The following is a 22,233-nucleotide window of genomic DNA, read 5'->3' as shown; positions in this document are numbered from 1 at the left end:
TGCTCGGGCGGCGCTGGCAGCCGAGGGTAGAGCTGGGGCCGTGGTAGCCAGCGCGGAGTCCGCGGGGCTGGGCCAGCAGGCCGGGCCCGCCTCACGGGCCGTGCGTTTGGTCACCTGCCCGGCGCAGGACGACCAGCTCTGGGGGACCGCTGTCGTTCCCCGTTCCAGCCTTCTGTGGGCCCTGAGCATCCCACCTCTCTGGGCTTGGCTGGTGGCACAGGCGTCACTGATGCTCTTCTTGTTAGATGTCAACTGCTACAAAACCCTGCGTGGACTCACTCTGCTGGATTTTACACCTGGCATCATCCGTTTAATTCAAATGGATGACTGACCGATTCGTAGCTGAATCAATAGCCGGGGGCTGTAAACTCATTTAAGTGCGTCCATGCGGTACATGGCATGGCTTTAGTATAGGGTCTATTCAATGATAAACTTTAGTTAAATCAGCGTCTCTTTCTTGTTTAGATAAAGGCTCTATTTTAATTCCCAGTGCTTATCTCATGTCCCTGGCATTGTTGTGCTCACACTTTATGATACCTTTTGTTTAAAACTGAATTAAACCCATGCAAAGTCCTGTGGAGGCACCTCGGTTTCAGTTTGAGTAACTTATTTCAGTTTAGCCTAATGCGGTTCCCAGTAAACACCCAAAAAACCTTTTGCACTGATTTACTCAAGTACATCTTAAGTTTTCACCTTTGAACTGGTGAAACTCTTCAAGTTAAACCCTCCTAATACTAGATTGCACTTGTTCCCCTTACCTCTGTATGCTTTTTGCTTCTCAGGCCTTAAATTTAGAATTTTTCACTTTTCTGCTTTTAATGGTTTTGTTATCACTGGGCACCATAGTGTAGTGTCTTTTATAGACTACTTTCCTCACAAGTAGTTCTCATGTTAAATCTTTTAAGTTAACTTCAAATTGTTATTTTTCTTTTTTGATATTGTAAAATTTTAGTTGATGCAATAAGATATTGTGCATCCTGGTCTTCTGGGAGCTTTCTCATCAGCCATTCCAGGCAATCTATAATGAGGTAGCACATCTAGTTTTTCTTTTCGCTGCCTTGCGAGTCCACCTTTCCCTGATGTCCAAGCTACTTGGTATTGGAATGTTTAGTGCTACATTTCATACTGATGCTCCGCTTATCCTTTTTATGTATGGTTCTTCATGTACTCCTTGTATTCAGTGTTGTACAGTTTTCTTGTTCATAGAAAAATGGCAATGGAAGAAAGAATAGGATGTCCTCCACGATTAAGATCCAGTTCTTTGGAAGTTTTCTTTCCCATTTTTGAGACTTTTTGTTATTGTAAATGTTACCTCACAACTCATTTTGTTGCTAGTACTATTCCAGTTATTTGTAGGTTCTCTTCTAGGGAGCTTAATATTTTGCATCTGAGATGGCCATTTGACATGGGTTTGGCTCAGTTTTTGTTTATTTTTTAGTTTGTTACTGTGCTTTTCTTTTATCTACCACTGTGGGTCAAAGGTGCTGTACAAATAAAATATTGATGGGAGCTATGTGTGCATATAAATTAGGCTTATGCTAAAAAGTGTATTTTACTTTACCTTTGCAAAAGAGATTCACACTTAAAAGTGATACCACTTGGGGGGTGGAAAATGCTAATTGTGACATTTAAATTTGAGGTCTGTCTTTTTGAGCTAACAGTTAACTTTTTAAGCCTATGATGCCAGAGCCATCCTCTCCATTTTCTTATTGTTTAAATTGACTTGTTCTCTGTTAACAGCTGCCTGTGTGCTTTAACTCCTATTTTGGATGGGATTTTCTTTTTCTTCATTGTCACCCATTGAAATTGATGAGATTTTTTTTTAGGTAAGTTAATCCATATTTCCAGTAATTCATGAAGTTATATTTGGCTCCTTCTGCATTTACTTTTAGAATGTTTGAAAAAATGTTAACAATAGAAACATGCAAATAATTCCACAGGTTTTACTCTCTTCAGATAGTTTTAACTACATACAATGAAATTCAGCTTGTTCAACTACTGTCAGTTAGGTGCAGCAAGAACAGGGGTAAGAGCAGTATGGGATGCCCAGTCTGGATTGCCTGAGTCAAGAGAAGAAAGTCAAAACAAAGACAAAATCAGTACAGTAAGAAATAATTTTAAAGAACTCCAACATTAAATAGGTCCTGAATAATTTAGGAAAATATATTGGAGGAAAATAAAATATTTCAGGTAGTGTTTGTACTTACTGTGAAAGTCTCATATTTAGTTCTAGTTTTTCACAGTTCAGGTTTACAACATCAGTAGGGAGAGACTGCATAAGCATAAAAGATGCAGTGAAATCTAGTTACATAAAAATTCTTTTAAAGAGTTCTGAATTGTTTCGTGTATTTCAGTGGACTTTCACTTTGCTTATAAGGAAATGGATTGCATTTTATCTTAAGGCTCCATTTTTATAAAGTTAATAAATTACATTTTAATAAATGGTTAATTAACATTGGGGAATGGTTCTGGATTTTTATAGTGTCCAACTGGTCAATAGATTGCTTTTAAGCAAACATTTGAAACAATTTAATGATGCACCTTTTAAATATTTGTAACATATACAGCTCATATCTTATAACCTGCTTATAACATCTATTAATCATATTTATATTCTATGGAACATATTTATATACATGAATGGGACCTTAAAATTAATCGTATCCAAGAAATGTTTGTCCTTTTCCTTTCTTTCCCCACTGCTAGCAATGCTAGTTCCTAGTATCTTTTTGATCTTTAAACTATTAGCCTCCTTTTCGACTTCTCTGTTTAGAGGTGCACCAATACATTGGTCTAATATCAGATCAGCACCAATGTATAGAAAATTGATTGTATCAGAAATCGGCCTGATGTGGCTGATAATTTGGCCGATAAATATCTGTGCGTGCGCAGCCTGTCCCATATGAGCTTCAGCACAGCACGTAGGCAGTGAACAGCACAGCCCGGTAACTTGGAGAAGAGCACAGCCTGGCAGGGGCTGGGGCAAGTGCTGCCCAGCCGGGACAGCACAGGCGGGGGATGGAGCTGTGGCATGTCCAGGGAATGTGGGGAGGGGAAGGGGTGGCTCCTGCTGCTGCATGCCCTTCATCTGGGAGGCGCTTGTCCGGTGCTCGTCCAGCAGCTCCTGCTGCTGCCACTGCTGCTCATCAGGGGTGGGGCGTGTGCCCCAAGATCTACATGGCCCGGGCCTGTGTGGGGCTCTTCCCAGCCTGCCCCACCTGCGCAGATCTGGGGACACGTTTCCTCTCTGTCCATGGAGCTAACCCCCGCCCCGCCGGACTAGCGGCAGGAGCTGCCAGGCAAGCACTGGACAAGCTGCCGGACCAGTGGCTCCTGTACAAGCAGCACACAGCAGCAGGAGCCGCCCCCCTCCCCATAGCCCCTGCCCCCCTGGACAAGCCATGGCTCCATCCCACTCCTGCCTTACCCCACCCCAGCTGGGCAGCGCTTGCCCCAGCCCCAGCTCCACTCCTTCGCTGTGGGGGGGCCTTGATCTGTGCCCCCCAACACCCCTTTCCTTTCCCCTCCCCTTCTACCACAACAGACTTACCAGCTGCATGCAGCTCTTCAAGGTGTCAGGCTAGTATAGGAAATCAGATGGGTATCAGCTGATATGCCTCCTTTAAAAGTCAGCTATTGGTATCGGCCCCAAAAAATCTCTGTCAGTGCACCCTTATTTTTAGCAGAGATGTCAGACTTACCTTGGCCCCCAGGCTGGATCTGGACTGTGGAGCTTCTCCCAAACCAGATCTGCAAGGCCAGTACTATCTGGGTGTGGGGGCAGTGCCAGGGTCTGGGTGCAAGGCTCCAGTAGGTGCAAGCTGATATCTGTGCAGGCCCTTCCCTACAACATTGGGAAGCCCACTGGTAGCTTGGTGGGTTGGACCCAGCTCAGCATCATATCTTTGACATCCCTGAGCTGCAGGAAACAGGAGACCTGAGGTTTCCAGTTTGGGGTAGGAATTTCAGACCTTATTATCACATTGCTCTTGCCAATAGCTGTCCATCTTTGTGCAGAAAGCTCAAGGCATTTAATGGAAGAGGTTGAGTAGGCATCTCAGCTTTACCAGTGTCAGGGAGCAAAGACAATAGAGATTTTCTTACATATGTGGAAGGATTGGGGGTAGGGAGAAAGGGTGTGCTGGCACGTTTCCTTGTCTTTTGTTAGAGAAGAAATATTCTGAACAAAGGAAAATTTGTTTTTGCCATACTCATGTTAGTTAAAGTGGGCTGCCAAAAATCTCCTTGCCACAGTAGTTAGTGGCCTTAATTGCTTTTGTATTTATTACCCATGGAATTCTTGCCTTCAATGGCATCATTTTAGTATTTTCAATGTTAGTTTTACACATCTAGAGATTAGGGGTGCACCAACAAAGATTTTCTTGGCTGATACCGATAGCCATTGATTAACCAACCATATTGGCTGATGCTGATCCAAAAACCGATATTTAGTAATAGTGCAAGGCATTTTAAACTACTGACATAACCCTGCTCCGGCCCTTGGTGAGGAAAGTGGTAACTGCCTTATTCTCGTGCACGTTTCCCCCTCGCCCACAGCTCCTACCTGCAGCCCGTGATGCCGTCCTGGACAGGCAGGGCAGACCTTCGTGTGGACAGCAGCACTGGGTGCATTTGGAGCCCCAGAGCATGCCGCTGCCTCAGCACTGGCAGGCCCCATACAGCTAAGCTCCCATGGCCACTGGGGAGGAGCCACTTTTGCAAAGTTGTCCAGTTCCTGGCAGAGCAGAATGTCCCTCGCATGACACCTTACCCTGCCTGCACACAGCCCAATGTCTCCGTGGCAGCCCGTACTCAGGCCCCTGCTGTGTGTGTGGTGTTGCCATCACTGCAGCAACAGCAGTAGGAGCTGGTAATGGCCCCTTTGTTGCTGAGTGCAGGGAGCACCCTGTGACTGCTTCCTGGCACCCCCTACCCCTCCCGCTGCTCACTGGGACCTGTAGTCTGCCACAGACTTGGGCCAGCAGTGGGGCACTGGGATCAGACTACGCTTGCCAGGATGCTCCAGGCACATGGTCGCAATTATTGACTACAGCGACCAAAAAAGCCAATAGGTAATAATGTTGTTTCTCCTTTTATCATTGCCGATCCGATAGCTGACCAATATATCAGTCCCATACTAGAGATTTTTCATGTGAATTGGTGGAAGTGATGGTAGACAGCTGGGCCAGTTTTACTGAGGAACATGAGCTGCCAAGTTAAAGCCTGAGAGGCTGCAAGATCAGCAACTTTCGGAAACAGGTATAGCAGCTTGCCATTTGATTACAGAGGAGGAAGTCACAAATTCCTAGATATATGTGGTTTTGGAGTGGAGATGAAGGGAATGACAAGACTGAAAGCAGCTATCTGCATAGTGCTGCTGTTCCTGAGAAGTTCTGAAGGGGAGACAGAAATTTATACCTTTCTTATTTCTGTTTAGTGGAATTTGAGGCCAGTAGATAACAATATTAAAGGGATGTTATCAGTTCATTATCTTGTGATTTTTAGCTTTTGAAAAACAGATTTTGTTTACAACATCATGAGTTCCATGCTATTTTTTGTCTTTTTTTATATAACGCTTTTCTAGTTATAAAAGTGTTTTCCCACAGCTTTTGCATATAAGAGCCAGATGAACAGAGGGAAACAAAGAAATAAAACTACAAAAAAAATTGCAGCTAACTGCACAAAATGAAAATCTCAAAGAAAAAAGAAATAAACTTCTTAATAGATTTCATTTTTAATACTTTGATGTTATAACAATGTTTGAAAATATTTTCAGATAGCAGTATAAACTTTTCAGTGGGAGTCCCTATTAAAGACACAAAGATTTGAAAACTGTTACCATTTAGTTAAATGATAAAATATTTTACTGAAAAATAAAAATATTTCGAGTGAACTAATACGACTCTGCCCTTGTTTGTATCTTTAATACTCTCCTTTATTTTTTTTGTAACTTTTTATGTAATTATGCCATTATAAACCACCAGCCTTAAGGATAATCTTCCATGTCCTGAACTTTGCACAGGTTGATGAGCTTGCCTACTAAACTCATCTGCACTCATAGTATCAAAGTGACAGATGGTCTTGTGTATCCAATCCTTGGTACAGTTATAAGCACCTTCCTCATTAAAAATATTGCTCTGATTGCCTTCATAATTGCACAGTTTGCCTCAAATAATTCATCTTGTTTTACCTACCCTGTTTCTCTGTCTAGCCTGTATTGTCACAAGCCCTACAGTACTTGAATGCTGGCCAATAAGCAGTAACATCAGTATTTTGATGGGTGGTTACTCTAAGAAAAGGTGGTACATAACTTCTTAACAAAGAAAGATGATGATTTTTGTTGTTGGCTTATTAAAGTTAGTTGTCAAAAATACCTACAGTCCTTTTGCATAGAAGAAAAGAAAGTTAACTGATATGTCAAGACTGGCTTCAGATTATGAATCCCTCTTCCTGTCCCAGAAACACAAAAGTACTAACAAAGCTTTGCTATTGTATTCATTTATAAGGAAATCACTTGATTGAAACAAGAATAGTGACTCAAACATATGTTGATATATACATATACACATTTACATGGTGAATTTATCCGAAGTAAATTTAAAAGCAAACAAAATATATAATTTTTACCTCTCTTAAATCTTGGTTTCATACATGAATAGTTTTTTGTCCCCTCACAGGATTATTTTGCTATCTGGTCTGCTGGGGAAATTTTAAATCACACAAATTGATTCATAAGACAGCAAAAGGTAATAAGGTGGTCTTAGCATTATGGCTATTCAGTACTCTTATAGAAGGAGGAAGGAAAAGCAAGCACATTCTCTTAATTGTATTGGCACAAACAGCAGTATTTGGCTTCTGCACATGTAGATTCCTTGGATGTGCCTTTAAAAGCCTAGGGCTAAATTGTCCCCAGCCCTCACTTGGCTATAGCGGATACAAAATCTGGTTTTATGCCCCTTTTGCCCTGTTCACATTGTGAATCTGATTGTTAGGAGGTTAGTGAGTGACTGCTAAGGAGTGGGAAGAGCCCCAAGAGTAGTTGACTGGGTGCATATATGGAAAAGCTGTTCCGTGAGAAGAGGGGAAGCAACTTACTCCTTCGTCCAAGCAAGGGGAAACCTGACTAATTGTGGTTTAATCATTCCTTTAGTTTGTCTAGAATGACTAAGATGGCCTATTAACTCATGTATAGCCACAAGTTTATAATTTAGTAGTATAAATGTCATGTTAGGAAGATGCTTTTCTAGTATTGCAAAATAGATTTTTAGTATGGAAAAATCATGAGCTCTTGTGTAAATTATTATCTACACATCTTATTATCATGTATTTCCAGCGATGGGCTGAATACCCTGTTTTCAAGTTGTCTGCTGTCTGAAAACTTCCTTTGACTCAAAAGCATTTTCGTAGTATTCTAGGATGGCCTTTTCTTTTTCTAGCTGCCTATCACACTCAAGCCAGCCCCTGTGTATCAGTCAAGAGCTAGGAGTATGCTGCAGTTAAATTATGGGTTTGAATCTCCAGGTGGTGTTTGAATTCCTGCTCAAAGACGGTAGAAATTAATTTGGTAAAGCAAGAAACAACAGGACATTAAGCCACTATGCCAAACTTACATATGTGTTTCAAAAAATTTGTACTGCTTAGCATTTATTTTGATAATCTTTAACTCAAATTGCAGGAAATATTTGAAATTCCATTCTAACAATATCCAACTGAGAATATTAAAGTAGTATTAAATTTCAAATGCCTGAAGCAAAATGCTCTCTCACAACACCCTGGGCATTTGAAGCTCGCTAGAACATATGATATTACAGTCTACTGTTTTATTTTACTCAGTCTAAAATGAAAGCCCAATTTTAGTTCTATCTCCTGAAACTTGATATACTGCAGGGAAAATAATTTATTTGAATATTGTTTCTTAATACATTGCAACTAAATTTTTAAAGCTTTCTTAGTAACACTCCTACCATAGACTCTCTCACTAAAACTTCAAATACACTCTTTAAGACTTATCTTTCTTATTAATTTACAAGCTTTAAGGTCTTGAAGTCATCACATAAGGTTTTCACTGTTGTGTGCAATATTTCATAAGAAGAAACATTGCACAGAATATACACATTCTTCATATGTATGTGTGTGTGATATGAAATAAACACTAATGTATATATAAATTACATACCCAGAGAGAGAGAGAGAGAATATGCTATTACAAAAATAATTTAAAGTTCCATTAATGTGAACCTTGCATGGCTGAATTGTCAGAGCCATTTATGATCTACAGAAATGCCAGTGAAGCCATATGTCACAGCAAAACTATTCCAGGTTTCAATGAAATAAAAATGTTTCTGGTATATTAGTTACGAAATTTGGATCCAACACCTTTAATTGCTACAGGACCAAGTATTTTAATGCAGAAAATTTTAAAATTAAAAAAAAGAAATGATTGGCAAATCCCTTTTTTTTTTTTAATCTATTTAATTTTTTTGTAATATTAGAAGTAGACCCAGTAGAGATGGATTAGTGATAGAAGTGCAGGTGTGGTGGTTCTGATTCACGATATTTGCATTTTAGTAAATGACTGTATTTTGTCATTACATTATGACTGAATATGATTGTGTGTATGTTATGTATTCATAAAATGTACTTTTGTGGAACAGAAACGATGCATTTTTATTAACAATTAGAAGTAGTTAAATTGCTTCTGATGTTTCAGTTATTGCCAAGTTAATCTTACTTTTCTCCTTTATAAAACTTAGCAGTTTATGAACCCAGTGTGGAATTATGCTGTGTCAGTTTGGGACTTAACTGTCACACAGGAAGATCCCATGCTGCCTATTCAGCCCTTGTTTGTGAACTCTCAGTAACCATGTAGCTTGTACTGAGAGCTGGGTACTATTTGAGGCCTTCTAAGTGATGACATTTTGACTATTTCTACTATCTTGGGAAAGGATAGGCATGATATTTGAAGCTCTTCAAAAAAGAAATGCTTCAACCATGGAGCTATGCCCTCCTCTGCCCCACTGCCCCAGCATGGCCCTCAGCTGGAGAGCTTCAACATTGCTGTGGCTGCATGCACATCAACCATGGCATCCTGTAGTTCCTCCTCTCCCATAAGTGAGTGCTCTCCTGTGTGTTCTGCCTCTGGTTTCCCAGGGCATCCACTTACCAGAACTGGTAGACCTGAGTTCCTGTGCCCTCCCCTGTATGTCTCCTGGTTATGGTGGTATTGTGGGGAGGGGCACTCTGGCAAGTGGAAGCATAACACGTGGTGGAGCTCACATTGATAGTCTATAATGTACTCCCTCCCTTTTTTCATGGGGAGCTGGAAAAGTAGAGTACTGTGAGACTCTGGAGGACTGAGCCCTCCCTTGTCATGCTGCTTAGAGTATACACACATAGTAGGAAGTACTTCATTTTGAAGCACCTCTGACTGTTTCCAACAGGGTATTTTTGGAGCTTTCTGCTATTTTGGGAGTGCTTCAAAGTGCATTTACATTTCTATGCTTGCCATGTGAAGTACTTTGGAGGTGTTTGAAGTGCTTTAAATGCTATGTCTGTCCATATTCCCAGTCATCTGGAAAGTTGGATTATCATGCAGTTTTGGTCCTCAATCACTGTATAAACAGGAAAGTCTTATCTTGCAGATGCTTTTACCCTTATGTACATGCTGGAAAGTAAATTTGGTTAAGCCTTCTGCCCATATGAATTTACTTCTTAGAGGCAAAGAATTGATCTAAAACATTGGCAATAAAAAATATTTTGATTAAGAGGCATTTTGCTTCTTCCGGGAGAAAGCAAACTATTTTTCTAACTGGTGAGGCCCTTCCTGTTTACAAGGACAAGGTTATAGTCTCTGGGTTATCCAAATAATTCTCGTTGCCACAATAGGTAGAATAGGATATTTGGTATACCTCAGGCTTTGTAAATTAATTTGAGTTGGCCAGACTACTTGTTAATATGTATTATAAAGAGTAGTCAGTAGAGGCTTTAAAATTGGTATGTGCTAGGCCAGTGGTTTTGTTAATGTATCAGCACAGAAAAATATTTATATACTTAAATTGCATTGTTTTCAAAATGTATTTATACTTCTGTTATTAGGGAGAAGGGAACAGAGGGGCAGGGTAAACTATAATGTTTAGTAAGGTAATATTAAAATTATATTGTAGATTAGGACTCTGCGAAGCCTTGGTAGCCAATTTGACTTGGAGATTTGGCCCGATTCTGCCGCCGAACCGGGCCAAATCTCCGAATCTGAATCAAATTGGAAAACCCATTAATCTCTCCAAATCGAATCGGAAGCCTCCAAATTGATTCAGAGAGATTTGGAGATTCAGCCATAGCCTGTACAGGCAGACACTAGGCAGTGCCGGTAGGAGCAGCTAGGGGAGCAGCTGGATGAGCCCCGGCTTGAGCCGGCAGCCCCAGAAGAAGCCATGGCTCGTCCAGCTGCTCCCCCAGTTGCCCCCCTGCCATGGTGAGGCAGGCAATGCTGGCAGCCCTGGGAGAAGCTGCAGGGGCTAGGAGGAATGATTGGGATCCAGTGGTACTCGGCTGCAGGCAGAAGCGACCTATGCGGGGCCTGGGGCAAATCAGCCTGTTTGGGCCCCGCCCCCAGACGTGAGGAAGCCAGTGGTGGATTCGGCTGTGGGGGGTGGTGAGCGGCTGGACGTGAAGCCGGCGGCAGTGCGGAGTCGCTGCGCCACACCACCTGGCTCTGCGGGGCCCCCCAAATGTGCAAGGCCTGGGGCGGTCACCCCATTTCACCCCCCCTACAGACGGCTCTGGCTGCAGGGCCTCATTCTGGTGTACAGGGCTCCATCCGGCCATGGACTGGCTTCAGGCCCTCATGTGGCTCTTTGGACCAAAAGGTTGAGCACCACTGCTGTACATCACTGCTAGTAGTGCAGTCATGAGCTGACCTGGCATGGAAGGAGCTGTGTTCAGCCAGGAGCAGCAACAGCAATGTACAGATTCCTCCTTCCAGTGCCTGCTCCCCACCCTCCTTTGCCTGCTGCTGGCCCCTACTGAGCCTGCCATCCTAAGTGGCTGCTTCCTGCAAACTGCAGTGGGGCACGAATAGCTCTGGGGCTCCCTCTGTGCCTGGATCAGCCAGGGACAGCAACAGTGTCATTGGAAGGGAGGTGACGACCCTGGTTGTGAGCCTTTAAGTCTGATATATTGAAACACCATATATAAGTTCCATGTACTGGAGTTATAAATTAACTTTTGAGTATTGCACAGAGGAATTTAACTAGAAATCAAACAATTTCATGAAGTTATATCTGAACATTCTGACATACGAATCAAAGTAATTATGTTATGTAAAGTGTACACTCCAGTTTTGCTACCTGCAGTGAAAATTCTTGGTTATTTGAAAACAGGTAATTGGTAAGGGTACGAAAACAGAGTTTAAATATTCTGCATTCTGTTTCAACTCAGTTTCATGTATCATTAGAACAAGACTATACAGTACTGTATGATCTCTCTCAATTTTAAGTGATATCTCTTTGGTTCAGATGCAAAGTACGTGCTAAAAATGTTGAAAAGGAACTTATTGAAATGTCAAAAATAAGTGAATTGGATATATGATGTATAGTGTTGTTGGCACAAAATCCTTTCTGCCCATGTCATGTACTGTAGTGGGCACCTGGCCATCAAATTTCACTGAACCATACTTTCACCCTATAATGACTTGATCAGATGATGGAAACAGTTAATTAAGTCTTCCACATCTTGCTGCTATTGTAATGTTCTAGTTCACTGCACCTCTAAGTAGTATAGCTAAAAGACTGTCCATCAGCCCTGAAGAACTGTAAATTATTATCTAAGGTAGTGAAAAAGCTATTTTGATGCACAGTTTGCTTTTCAAGGTTATCATATGTTATCACATAATTGTTCTCTTTAATTTGTAAATTGTTTAAATTGTAATGGTCATGAATGAGGTATAGTTTATATGAAAATTCCACTAGAATCTAGATTCTGTGTCACATCCTGTGGACCTAATAAACCCACTGATTTCAGGGAAATTCTGTACGGGTGTTCTTATTTAATATTGTCTATTGTGTGAGCAGTCCTCGTATTTGGTAAAATACAGGTGGGGTTTTTTGTAGTATATGGTAGCCTTAGATATTTTTACTTTGACCAATGATAACTGAGTGAACTGTAAAATTTTAATTTTGAATTGGAAACTAATGTGATATGAGAACTTTTGACAGTGATTAGGAGATATAAAGGCATCTTTGCTTTCCATCTCAGACTTGGGGCATTAGTATCAAGGAACATAACAGAATTCCAGCAGATAACTTTTCTTTATACTAATGCTTGTATTTACTCTTCACTAGTTAATCAAAAGAGGAAATAAAAGCAGATCATACTATGAAATGACTAGTAGTTAAAAGACAGGCAGGAATTAAGGAGCTTGCATAGAAGTGTACCGGTTGATGGTCTTGGAATCATTTATCCAGCTACTTATAATTTCTTTACTTTCATTTTTACCTTTCACAGAGCTATTGACAAAAGGAAAAAAAACATTTCCTCCCCCCATCTTCAGCTGAAAGTGGGACAAATCCCCTATTCACACGTGTTACAGTAGGAATGCTAAAGTCTGGCCTCTCTTCCAGGGTGGGGAGAGAGGGAACACTGCAGAGTTCTGATGATCATTAGCAGTGTAGTGCTGCCAAACCTTATTACACACACTAGCATTCAATCTTGTCAGACAGACAAATGAAGTAAGTGTAGAGGTAACTAAAATAGTTGCTTGTAATTGCCAAAAGTTAAACCTTAATTGATGGTTGTTTCTGGATCAGAAGACAGATTTATAATGCATGTGACCACATCCAGTGTTTTATTGGCAGAATCCACCAGGTGATTCAGACGCCCATTGTTACTCGTGGTCATGATGACTAAGCCATCTGAGGTCTAGAAATATCTGTGTTTGATTAAAATGATTTGAAGATAAATAGAAATCAATATATTTAAAAATTTGAAGAAAAACAAGGATTTGCAAAAACAAGGATTTTTGGTGATATCTTTTATTGGGCTGGGCTAAAGAAGAACATTTTCTGTCAGAAAGCTTGTCTAACATCTCTTCCATCCATACAGTTAGTCCAATAAAAGATATTACCAAAAAACACCTTGCTTTTTGCATACAGTAATAAACTTCGCTTTTTGATTTTTCACTTTTGTTGAAAAGAGTGTAGTTTTTCTTCTTTGCTCTCAGGCAGAGCTGTTATAGATTGGTGTTTTTACTGAATGTAAAGTTATATCTTGAAGTTGATTGCTAGCTATAGTTCTAAACTGTAAAAGTTTTTTCTTCCCTGTGTCTGTGATTGGGTTGTGTCTTAGGTAAATATACAGGATATATAGGTATATAAGTGTGTGTGTGTTTACGTGCGTGTGTTCTTAGTTATATATATAGGATGTGTTTATAGGATATATCCCTAAATAGACAATAAAGATGTTTCTTTGTATGTATGTTTGTTTGATGTATATCCCTCTGTATTCAACAGGCCAGTATGTAGTAGCAAATGAGGCAATTAGAATAATAGAAAATGAGAGTCGGAAGGGACCTCAGGAGGTCATCTAGTCCAACCCCCTGCTCAAAGTAGGACCATCCCCAACTAGATCATCCTAGCCAAGGCTTTGTCCAGCCGGGTCTTAAAAACTCCAAAGATAAGAGATTCCACAACCTTTCTGGGTAATCTGTTCCAGTACTTAACTAACCTCCTAGTGAGAGAGTTTTTCCTAACTATTTAGCCTAAACTTCCCTGCTGCAACTTGAGACCAGTAGAAAAATAGGGTTAGTCAAGGGCTTTTTCCTCAAGGCAGGAGCACTTCTAAATCGTTTCAGATGAAGAGTTAACGAAGTCTTAGCCAGGATGCCAGGGCCACTCTGGGGTGCTGCCAGATATTTTGAAGGGTGCCATGAGCTGTGAGGAGATAATGGAGGTGTTGGGAGATAAGCAAATCAATTAAGCAGATAAATACAGGTTCAGGCTTTTCCCTACCTGGACAAACCACATCTGCATTGTCAGGCTTCTCTGCAAGGAGGGAAACTCTCTCATATATAAATCAATGTTTGAAATGGGGTGCCACTTAATTCACAAAAGTTGAGTAGTGCCTCGAGGTCAATTGAGATGTGCCTCAAGTCCCAAAAGGTTGAGAACCTCTAAGTTAATAGTTAACACTTGCTTTTTCAGTGGGGAGCTAGAGAAGGGGGAGACAATATTATAAAAGTTTTGTTTAAATGTGAGTGAAGAATTCTTGTTGACTGCATCACACACATCATTTGAAGAGAATTAGCATTTTTGAGGATTTTAGTATGGTGCCTAAAATTTGGTCATGTAATGGCAAGTAAGTTGAATCTTAACATTGGAGAAATTACTCCACCCTGTAATTACTGCAGCTAGTGACTTCAGAAAATCAAGAGAACTTAACTATTTAGAGTTTACTTTCTAGTATTTTGTGACCTCTGTAATGGACATGTGCCAAAATTCCTTCTTCGTTGCTGAGCAAAAGACTGCTAGAAAAAAAATCTTTCTTGTGTTAAAAAAAAAAAAAAAAAAAAAGACGTTCCTAACTTAATTTCTTTAATGGTACAGATTGGGTGTATCTACATGAGATGCTATGGTGCAGTTGCAATGAACTGCTGTGCTGTAGCTTGTTGATGTGCCGTAGCATCGCTGGGCATGAACTGTGATGGCAACAGTATGGTGCAGTGATAGCAAGTTACTATGCAGTAGCTCATTGCTACTGAGCAGTAGCATTTAAAAATAATCATGAGACAACAGGACTGCGTAGTAACACTGGTTACTGCACAGTCATTTAGTAACTGGTTAAGCAAGTACTAAATGACTGTGCAGTAACAACTGCGCAGTCAGCTGCTCGTGTAGATGCGACCACTGAGTAACTGCAGTCATATAAGTGCACCTAATTTTCAGTAAAAGAAAACCCACTGAGAAGAAATAAGGGAAGCTACTATTATCCAAAAATTTTAAACCTTGGTTTAAACAAGTGAAAATATAACTGTAGTAAATTATACTCCTAGGCCATGGACAGATAGAAGTACATTCGAAGCACTCCAAATTCCACTCCAGTTTGGAGCGCTTCAAATTCAGAGCACTTCAGTAATATATAGACATATGGTCCCCCAAAACAGGCCTGCCCCCCCAAGTGCTTGAAAATCACTATGACAATGGGGGTTTGCACAGTAAGGTGTTACTTGGTTCTCTGGCATCCCACAGTGCCCCACTGAAGATTCCTTGTATGCTTATTGGCTTGGGAACTTGCTGAAGACAGCTAAGTGCATAGGACTGTGCTCATTGATAGGTCCCCAGTGAAAAAAGCCCAGTCCCCACGAAAGAGTGCAGGAACTGTGAAAAAGTAGGAAAATGGCCAGCAAGACCTGGGTGGGAGGGAGGAGGGAAGGGAGCTGCAAACAGGCAGGAAGCCTTGGCATCCTGAAGCATGTGGAAGAGGGGGAGATTTTTGTGGTGGAGCATGACAGGGCCCCACCCCACCCCACGCCTGTGGCCGAGGGGCCCTGGAAGTCCTGCCCCTCCCCAGAGATTGACAGGTAGCCATCTGTCAATCTCCAGGGAGAAGCAGGACTTCCAGGGTCTTGGCCAATCGGTGTTGGGGGACCAACTGCATTGTGCCTTGAAAATGGCACCTAACACTGCATTGGGACCACAAAATTCAGAGGCAGCCACTGCGGATTAGGCAGGTCCCTACTCTGGCTATCTGCCAATAGCCACTTTTTCACCCCATTGGTGCATGTATGTGTGGGGAGGGAGTTAAGGACCAGGACGCTAGAAGACCAAGTAACTCTCCTATCATGCTGCGTAGAACATGCAGACATTTCAGGAAGTGTTTCAAAAATCTTCCTTTTTTCTTTTGAGGATCCCTTGTGAAGTGTTCAGCCATTTTATGAAGTGCTTCTTCAGATGTGAATATTTTCACACTTGCTATCTGGAGCACTTCAAAGGCTCTTCAGACGTCTGAAGCTCTTCAGACGTTATGTGTGTCCAAAGCACTAGTACTAGTATGCATGCCAGAGTGTGGCATGCAAAAGCATTTTGCTTGGCACACTTGCTTCGGGGCAGACAGTGGGGAAGGGGCTGGGGCTGCACTGCCACAACAAGGATCGGGCCTCTCATGGCTTATCCGCCATCCATCCGTGGCATGCCAACACGTTACAAGTTGAGGTTGTGGGTGTTTTTGGCACTCTGCCCAAAAATGTTGCTGACCCCTGTGCTAGTGAATTCAGCATCCTCCCTGAGGCAATATAGGTACAAGCTATGTCCATCCATTGCAGCCAAGCTCCTGGTATTGTATAGAGCAGAGCTGGCAATCTGTTCAGGCTGTGGTACCTGATTGACCCCATTTGGGTCAGAGGCAGCTTGGTACATGTAGGGTGGGTGCTAGAACCCACCTGTTTTAGCTGCTTCTTTTCCCCTCTGCAGCATAGGGAGAATGTCTGCAGCCCAGAGCTTTACCCTGCAGCAGCAGGGGGCTTCAGCAGCAGTTGTTTTCCTCTGCCACCATAGGGCCAATCATTGGCTATGGACTCTTTCTGTACTACTGTGAGGAAAAGTGGTGGTGGCTGGCACTTTTCCCATACAGCCAGCAGGAAAAGTGGTAACAGCTGCTGTCCATCAGGCCTGTCCATCTCTTACCCAACTGGAAAATCCAGGTGTTGAAACCCCATGTTCATAGGCTGGATCAAATGTCTCTATGAGTGGGATCCAGCCCACAGGCCATAGACCCCTAGCATAGAGTAGCAGTGTCAAACATGTCCCATTCCATGGCTGGATATGAACCATGGGGCTCCTCATGGGCTCAATCTGGATGTGGCAGTGGGATGAGCAGCAGTGGCAGAGGTTAGCACAGCCATTGCTTGTTTCCCACCCTTCCCTGCCCACCAAACTACACATGTACCAATGGATTCCATGCCCTGGATTTCGCCAGCAGGCCCCACCTTTGCTTCCCCTGCCTCCAAATCCCCAGTTGCTATACCAGCCCCACAGGTCACACAACATGGCTCCATGGGCTGAATCTGGTCCACAGGCTGTAAGTTTGATACTTTTAGGGCAAAATATGGCACACCAAATGATTCTTTCCAGCCTGTGGATGGATAGCGGCTTTGGCTCCAGGCTGTGCTGGTGCTGTGGGGGACGCTGGATGGAAATGGCCCTACCTGCCTAGCTCCACACAGCATGCCCTGGGTGAGCCATGCTCAGACCCCACCGCCCCAGCACAGGCTGGGCTCGCACTGTCCCAGCTGCCTGTGGCTTGGAGCTGGTGGAATGACCCTAGGCTCTAGGACTGTGTGGTGGGTGCTCCACACATGTGCCCAGAGGCAGCAGAGCTGCTTTGGCACCTCCCAGCAGGTGAATCCCCAGCCCCATCTCTTGCCTTGCCCCTTGCAGCACCTCTCATCCCATCTGCCTAGGTGAAGCTGCCCTGGGCTGTGGCTCCTCCTGGGGGAAGTGGGACTGCCAAGCTGTGGATGAGTGCAGCCTGCATGGTTCTGGTGGGGAGCTGGTGCAGGCTGGAGGGGGCTTCTGGGCTTTGTGGACAAGAATTGGGGGCAGGTGGGTTTGGGATGCAGGTGGCTGTTGAGTGGCATGCTGGGGTGCAGGGAGAGGCAAGAGTTCCCTTGTGATTTGGGGGGGGTTCTGCTGGGTGGGAGAGGAGCAGGGGCCAAATGGCCTGGTGGCTGGTTTTGGTTCCCTTGTTGGGGAGAGACTTTATTTTGAGCTACTATGCAATTGCCTCTGTATACACTACTCAAAGAAGCATAAATTGGGACAAAAATATATTTTTTAATAAAATTAAAATATTTTACAGTAGATGTTTGCTTTTTAGTGCAAGCTTTATTTCTTATTTATAATTTGTTAAAATTATATCTTCACCATTAATTTTGTGCATACAGCCCTTGACAGCTCACCAAAACTCCAGCTTAAATAATTGCTCATCCCTATCTTAGGGCCTTGTTACACCTGACACATAAATGTTGATGGGTGTTAGTGCTAGTTTGAGTGTGGAGTGGTCACACTACAGGCTGTCAGGGGCCTGGAGGACTAAAAGGTAAGAATCCCCCCTCCCTTTCTGGGCTTTCCCCTTGCCCCTCAGGGCCCCCCACCCTGCTTACTTGTGGCTGCTTGCACCATTCATCGCAGCAGCCAGGCAGGCAGGTTAACTATTCCCTGTCTGCTTTTCTGGCATAGACAGTGCAGGCAGCCACATGCAAGTGGGTGGGGGTGGGGGAGCAAGGGAGCAGTGAGTGGGGAGATCTGGTATGCTGGGGATGGGGGGGGCAGTGGGCCCAATCCGGGCCGGCAGGGGAGGGGAAGCCAAAGCGGGTGGGATGTTTATACTATCGTGTAGTCCAGAGCTTCCCAACCACAAGGCTGTGGCCCACTACTGGGCTGTGAAGGGTTGGCTGCTGGGTTGTGGCATGAGCCTCCTGCTTGGACCCCTGTCTGTCCACCCAGGTGAGCAGCTTCTGGGGCATGCAAGATTAAAGCTGGCGGGCAGGGCAGCCCCAGGAGGCAGCCAGCTGGTTCTGTGCACCCCATCCTACTCCCATGCCGGTCTGCAGGAAAAAAAAGATTGGGAACCACTGGTATAGCCTACCTTAGAGTGGCTGGCCCTTAGTGTATTATGAGCTGGGTAGCACAGATCAGAGAGAATCCTTCCCTAGAGTGGTGTAATTTTGAACTATATAATGAGTGCTTAAAACTAGTTTCAAGTGCTAATATGTGGAGAACTCTGTTGTTAAGAGCTCCAGGAGCTGCCCAAAATTACCAGGTAACAAGGCCCTTAAAATAGAGACTCATTCAGCAGGTTTTTTTGGTAGAGCAAAAGAAAAAAGCTATAGGCGGGCCTTGATTTACATGGGGTTTTTTTGCATGGTTTCAGTTATGCACGGTCAATTAATTGTGACCCTTTATTTTTGTATATGGTATGGATTCACTTTTACACGGTGCAGCGTGTGTAGCTGGTAAGTGTGGTGTGGTGTGTTGTGGTGGAGGGGAAGGGGCATGGTGGGGCAGATCAGCGCCCCCTGCGTGGAGGGAGGGAGGGAGCGGGGCTGGGGCAGGCACTGCCCTGCAGGGGTGGGACAGAGCCCTGGCTCAATCCGTCACATGGTTGGAGGTGGGGGTTGAGTTGGGGCTGTGCACGCGGCCAGTGGCAGGCAGTGGCGGTGCTGGAAGGGGGCTACAGGGAGGCTACGGCAAAATTTGGGGTAGCTGCAGTCCCCTGTAGTCCCCTCCCAGTGCTGCCACCACTCACCCTAACCCCAGCCCCCACCAAGAAAAGCCCAGCACAGCTCCAGCTCCAGCTCGGAGCTGCAGCCTGCCCACCCTGCCCCACACAGATTTGGGGGCCTGCGCCCCCCTGTGCCTTCCTGGTGTGCGTGCAGCAGCAGCAGAAGCTTCCCCGCACCCCTGGATGAGCTGCGGTTCCGTCCCATGCCTGCCTCCGCCCCACCCCGGCTGGGCAGTATCTGCCTCTGCCCCTGCCTCACTCCTCCCTCACCGTGGGGAGCGTTGATCTGTGCCCCCCTGCCCCTTCCCTCCCCATTGCCCTTCCACCACACCAGACTTACCAGCTGCATGCAGCTCTCTGAGCTGCTGGGCTCTGGTCCTCACTGACTGCATGCTGTGCTGAGGCTGCGTGCATGCATAGGCATTTGTCGGCCAAATTGTTAGCTGCATCTGGAACCTAAACCCTTATTCCCCATAGAACCTTGGTATCTTTTTACACAATTTCTGTTTGTTCGGTGTTTTTTCAAGAAGGTAACCACTGTGTAAATCGAGGCCTGACTGTATATCACAAGTATCTAGTATATTGACTTCCTGATGTCCAACTGAGCCCAATTTTCAAAGAAACTTGCATTAAAATGTAGTTAGTTCTAAGTCACTGCAGAATAAGGGAGGGGGAGGGAAGCAACTGAAGTCAGAAAGTCTTAAATGGCAGCATAGGGGAGAGAAATCTCAGTGTGGCAATTACATGACTATGGGAAGTTTTTAAGCAGGCAAATGTGTGCCCTTATTTTAATTTTACATCTCCTGAACTTTCACTTCTGTGATTTCTTCAAATTGGCCAAAATACTAATGAATCAGGATCTACCTAACTTGCGGCAAAAGAAAACAATTTTTTGTGGCTTAGTCATGACCCAAAGAGCCAATTTTGCAGTCATTTTGCAGTAGCCCCCACCCCCAGCACTGATTGGTGGAGAGGCCCTGAGGGAGAAGAGGGATAAGGAGGCCGCCGCCGGCATCTTGACTGCTGGCTGCCCTTTGTGCGCACCCCCACCCCTCCCCCCAGTGCCGATTGGTGGAGAGGCACAGGGCGCAGCCTCTACCTGCCCTTTGTGCTGCCCCCACCAGCCAGTGCCTTCCCCTTCCGGGTGGGCTGTGAGGCCAGGCCGCAGCAGTAGTGAGAGATGCTGGCTCCCACTAGGGTGCCAGCATTTTATTTTTATTAAGTTTTTTTTTTTTAGTTGATTTCCTGGGCAATTGTGGCCAATACCTTTTTTTTGCAGTGATTGTGCAAACCACTGTTTCTGCAAAAATCACAAAACTGCAATTTAAGTAGCTGTCTACTAATGAGATATTCTCAATATCCTTGTTTAGCAAGTAAGCCATTACATACTGTATCAGCTAAACTGAGTGACCTTTGCTGTCACTCCCTGATACAGTGTGTTCAAGCCAGAATGTGTCCAAGGCATGAGTAAGTAGATGCTTGTCCTGCAGCAAAAGGAACATCCTGGTAAACCAGTGTAAGGAGGAAAAAAAAAACATTTGGGGCCCCTACTGCCATCTGTTAATTCAGGAGTAGAGATGAGCTCAGCAGGGTGTTGAGGCTGTCTGTGTACCTTCTTGTAGCTGCCACAGTTTCAGCTGTGCAGAAATAGTTGCAGACTGTTCTAGCTCCTTCCTCCAAGTGTCTGTTTGCATTATCCCAAACTATGTTTTTGCAATATTTAACCTGAGCTAGATCTTTTCACATGTCCCTACTTCTGTCACCTGAGAAGCCTGAGGACATCTCAGGTAGGTGTTGTTAACATTGTAGCTCCAGAACAAACCTGCTGTTGTAAATATAAGTGATGACATCTAAAACTATGAAGCAAAATCATCGCTGTTACCAGATATGATAGAGATTGAGCTGAGGAAACTACTACTTTTGAAAAATAAATGCTTCCTTTTGAATCTTTTTTCTAAAGTATATTGCTCTTCTTTTATGACTCCTGTTTTAGCTGACTGTTGTTATAAATACAATTTTCTCTCTCTTTTTTTTTCTTTTTTTGCTTTTTAACAGTGTTATACAATAATATCTGTGTAATACATTTAGTTTTAATCAGGTTGTTTTTTTGGAGAAGAGTAAGTTACATGCCTCTTAATTCTTGTTCTCTTCAAGTACGTAGGTATAATGTACCACTCATTCACATATCTTTCTCAGAGTTTGAATAGTATTGCTTTTAGTGATTAAGCTGTAAAGTTTTTTTTCAAAACAAAGCACGAAATGAGGCTTACTGGCCAGTAGATTATCAACTTCTGAACAAAAATTTATGTTAAGTACAGTAGACAACCAAAATGTTTAACTGTGAAGACCTAAAGTTAATTATTTAAATATAGGTTAAGGTACCTAAATAGAAGTCAAAATGTGGATTTAGGTTCCTTTTAGTGATGTGAAAGGTTATTGTTTCACCAGTAAGTGCAGTGATAACCAGTTAGCTTACCAGTTACCTTTTAGCTTGGGATGGGTGCAGTCTGTCAGAGAAAGGGGGAAGGGAAGCTGTGTGATGCTGGTGCTCTAGCAGGAATAAGAAGGCAGCAGGGCAGGCAGGAGGGAGGGAGGAAAGGAGTGGGAAGAGGAGGACTAGTGCTCATAGCTGGCCCCAAAAGGAAAACCACAAGCAACCTAAAGTCTCATCAATTAAGCAATTAGCTGCTAGTTCACAGATGTTCCCTCTCTTTCAGTGCAGAGGTTCAGGTGGGCTGTGATATCTGCCTGTACTTGGAGCGTCGGCTTTTTTTGGCTGATGTGGCCAATAATGTCAACAATAAATGCCATGTACATGCGTGCATACACAGGGCCAGGATTGCAATCCAGCAGCATGGAGAGCAGGGTCCAGCTGGTAAGTTTGGGTTGGGGGGAAGAGGTGTGGGGGTGCAGATCAAGGCCCCTACAGTAAGGGAGAGAGTGGGGCTTGGGCTGGGGCTG

General features: G+C 43.6%; 1 protein-coding gene across 2 annotated transcripts in view; it reads left to right on the top strand.

Moving 5' to 3' along the window:
• Positions 1-22,233, top strand: part of WDPCP (WD repeat containing planar cell polarity effector) — a 287,418-nt gene that overhangs the window by 567 nt on the left and 264,618 nt on the right. For both annotated transcript variants that reach the window (XM_014525820.2, XM_025192301.1), the window contains exon 2: positions 1,741-1,826. The gene's annotated coding sequence lies outside the window, so the exon portion shown is untranslated. The remainder of the gene's footprint in view (positions 1-1,740; positions 1,827-22,233) is intronic.

Source organism: Alligator sinensis, unplaced genomic scaffold (genome assembly GCF_000455745.1).
Source record: "Alligator sinensis unplaced genomic scaffold, ASM45574v1 scaffold219_1, whole genome shotgun sequence".
NCBI lineage: Eukaryota > Metazoa > Chordata > Crocodylia > Alligatoridae > Alligator > Alligator sinensis.
The sequence above is the reverse complement of the archived record's forward strand: the minus strand, read 5'-3'. Positions and strand labels throughout refer to the sequence as shown.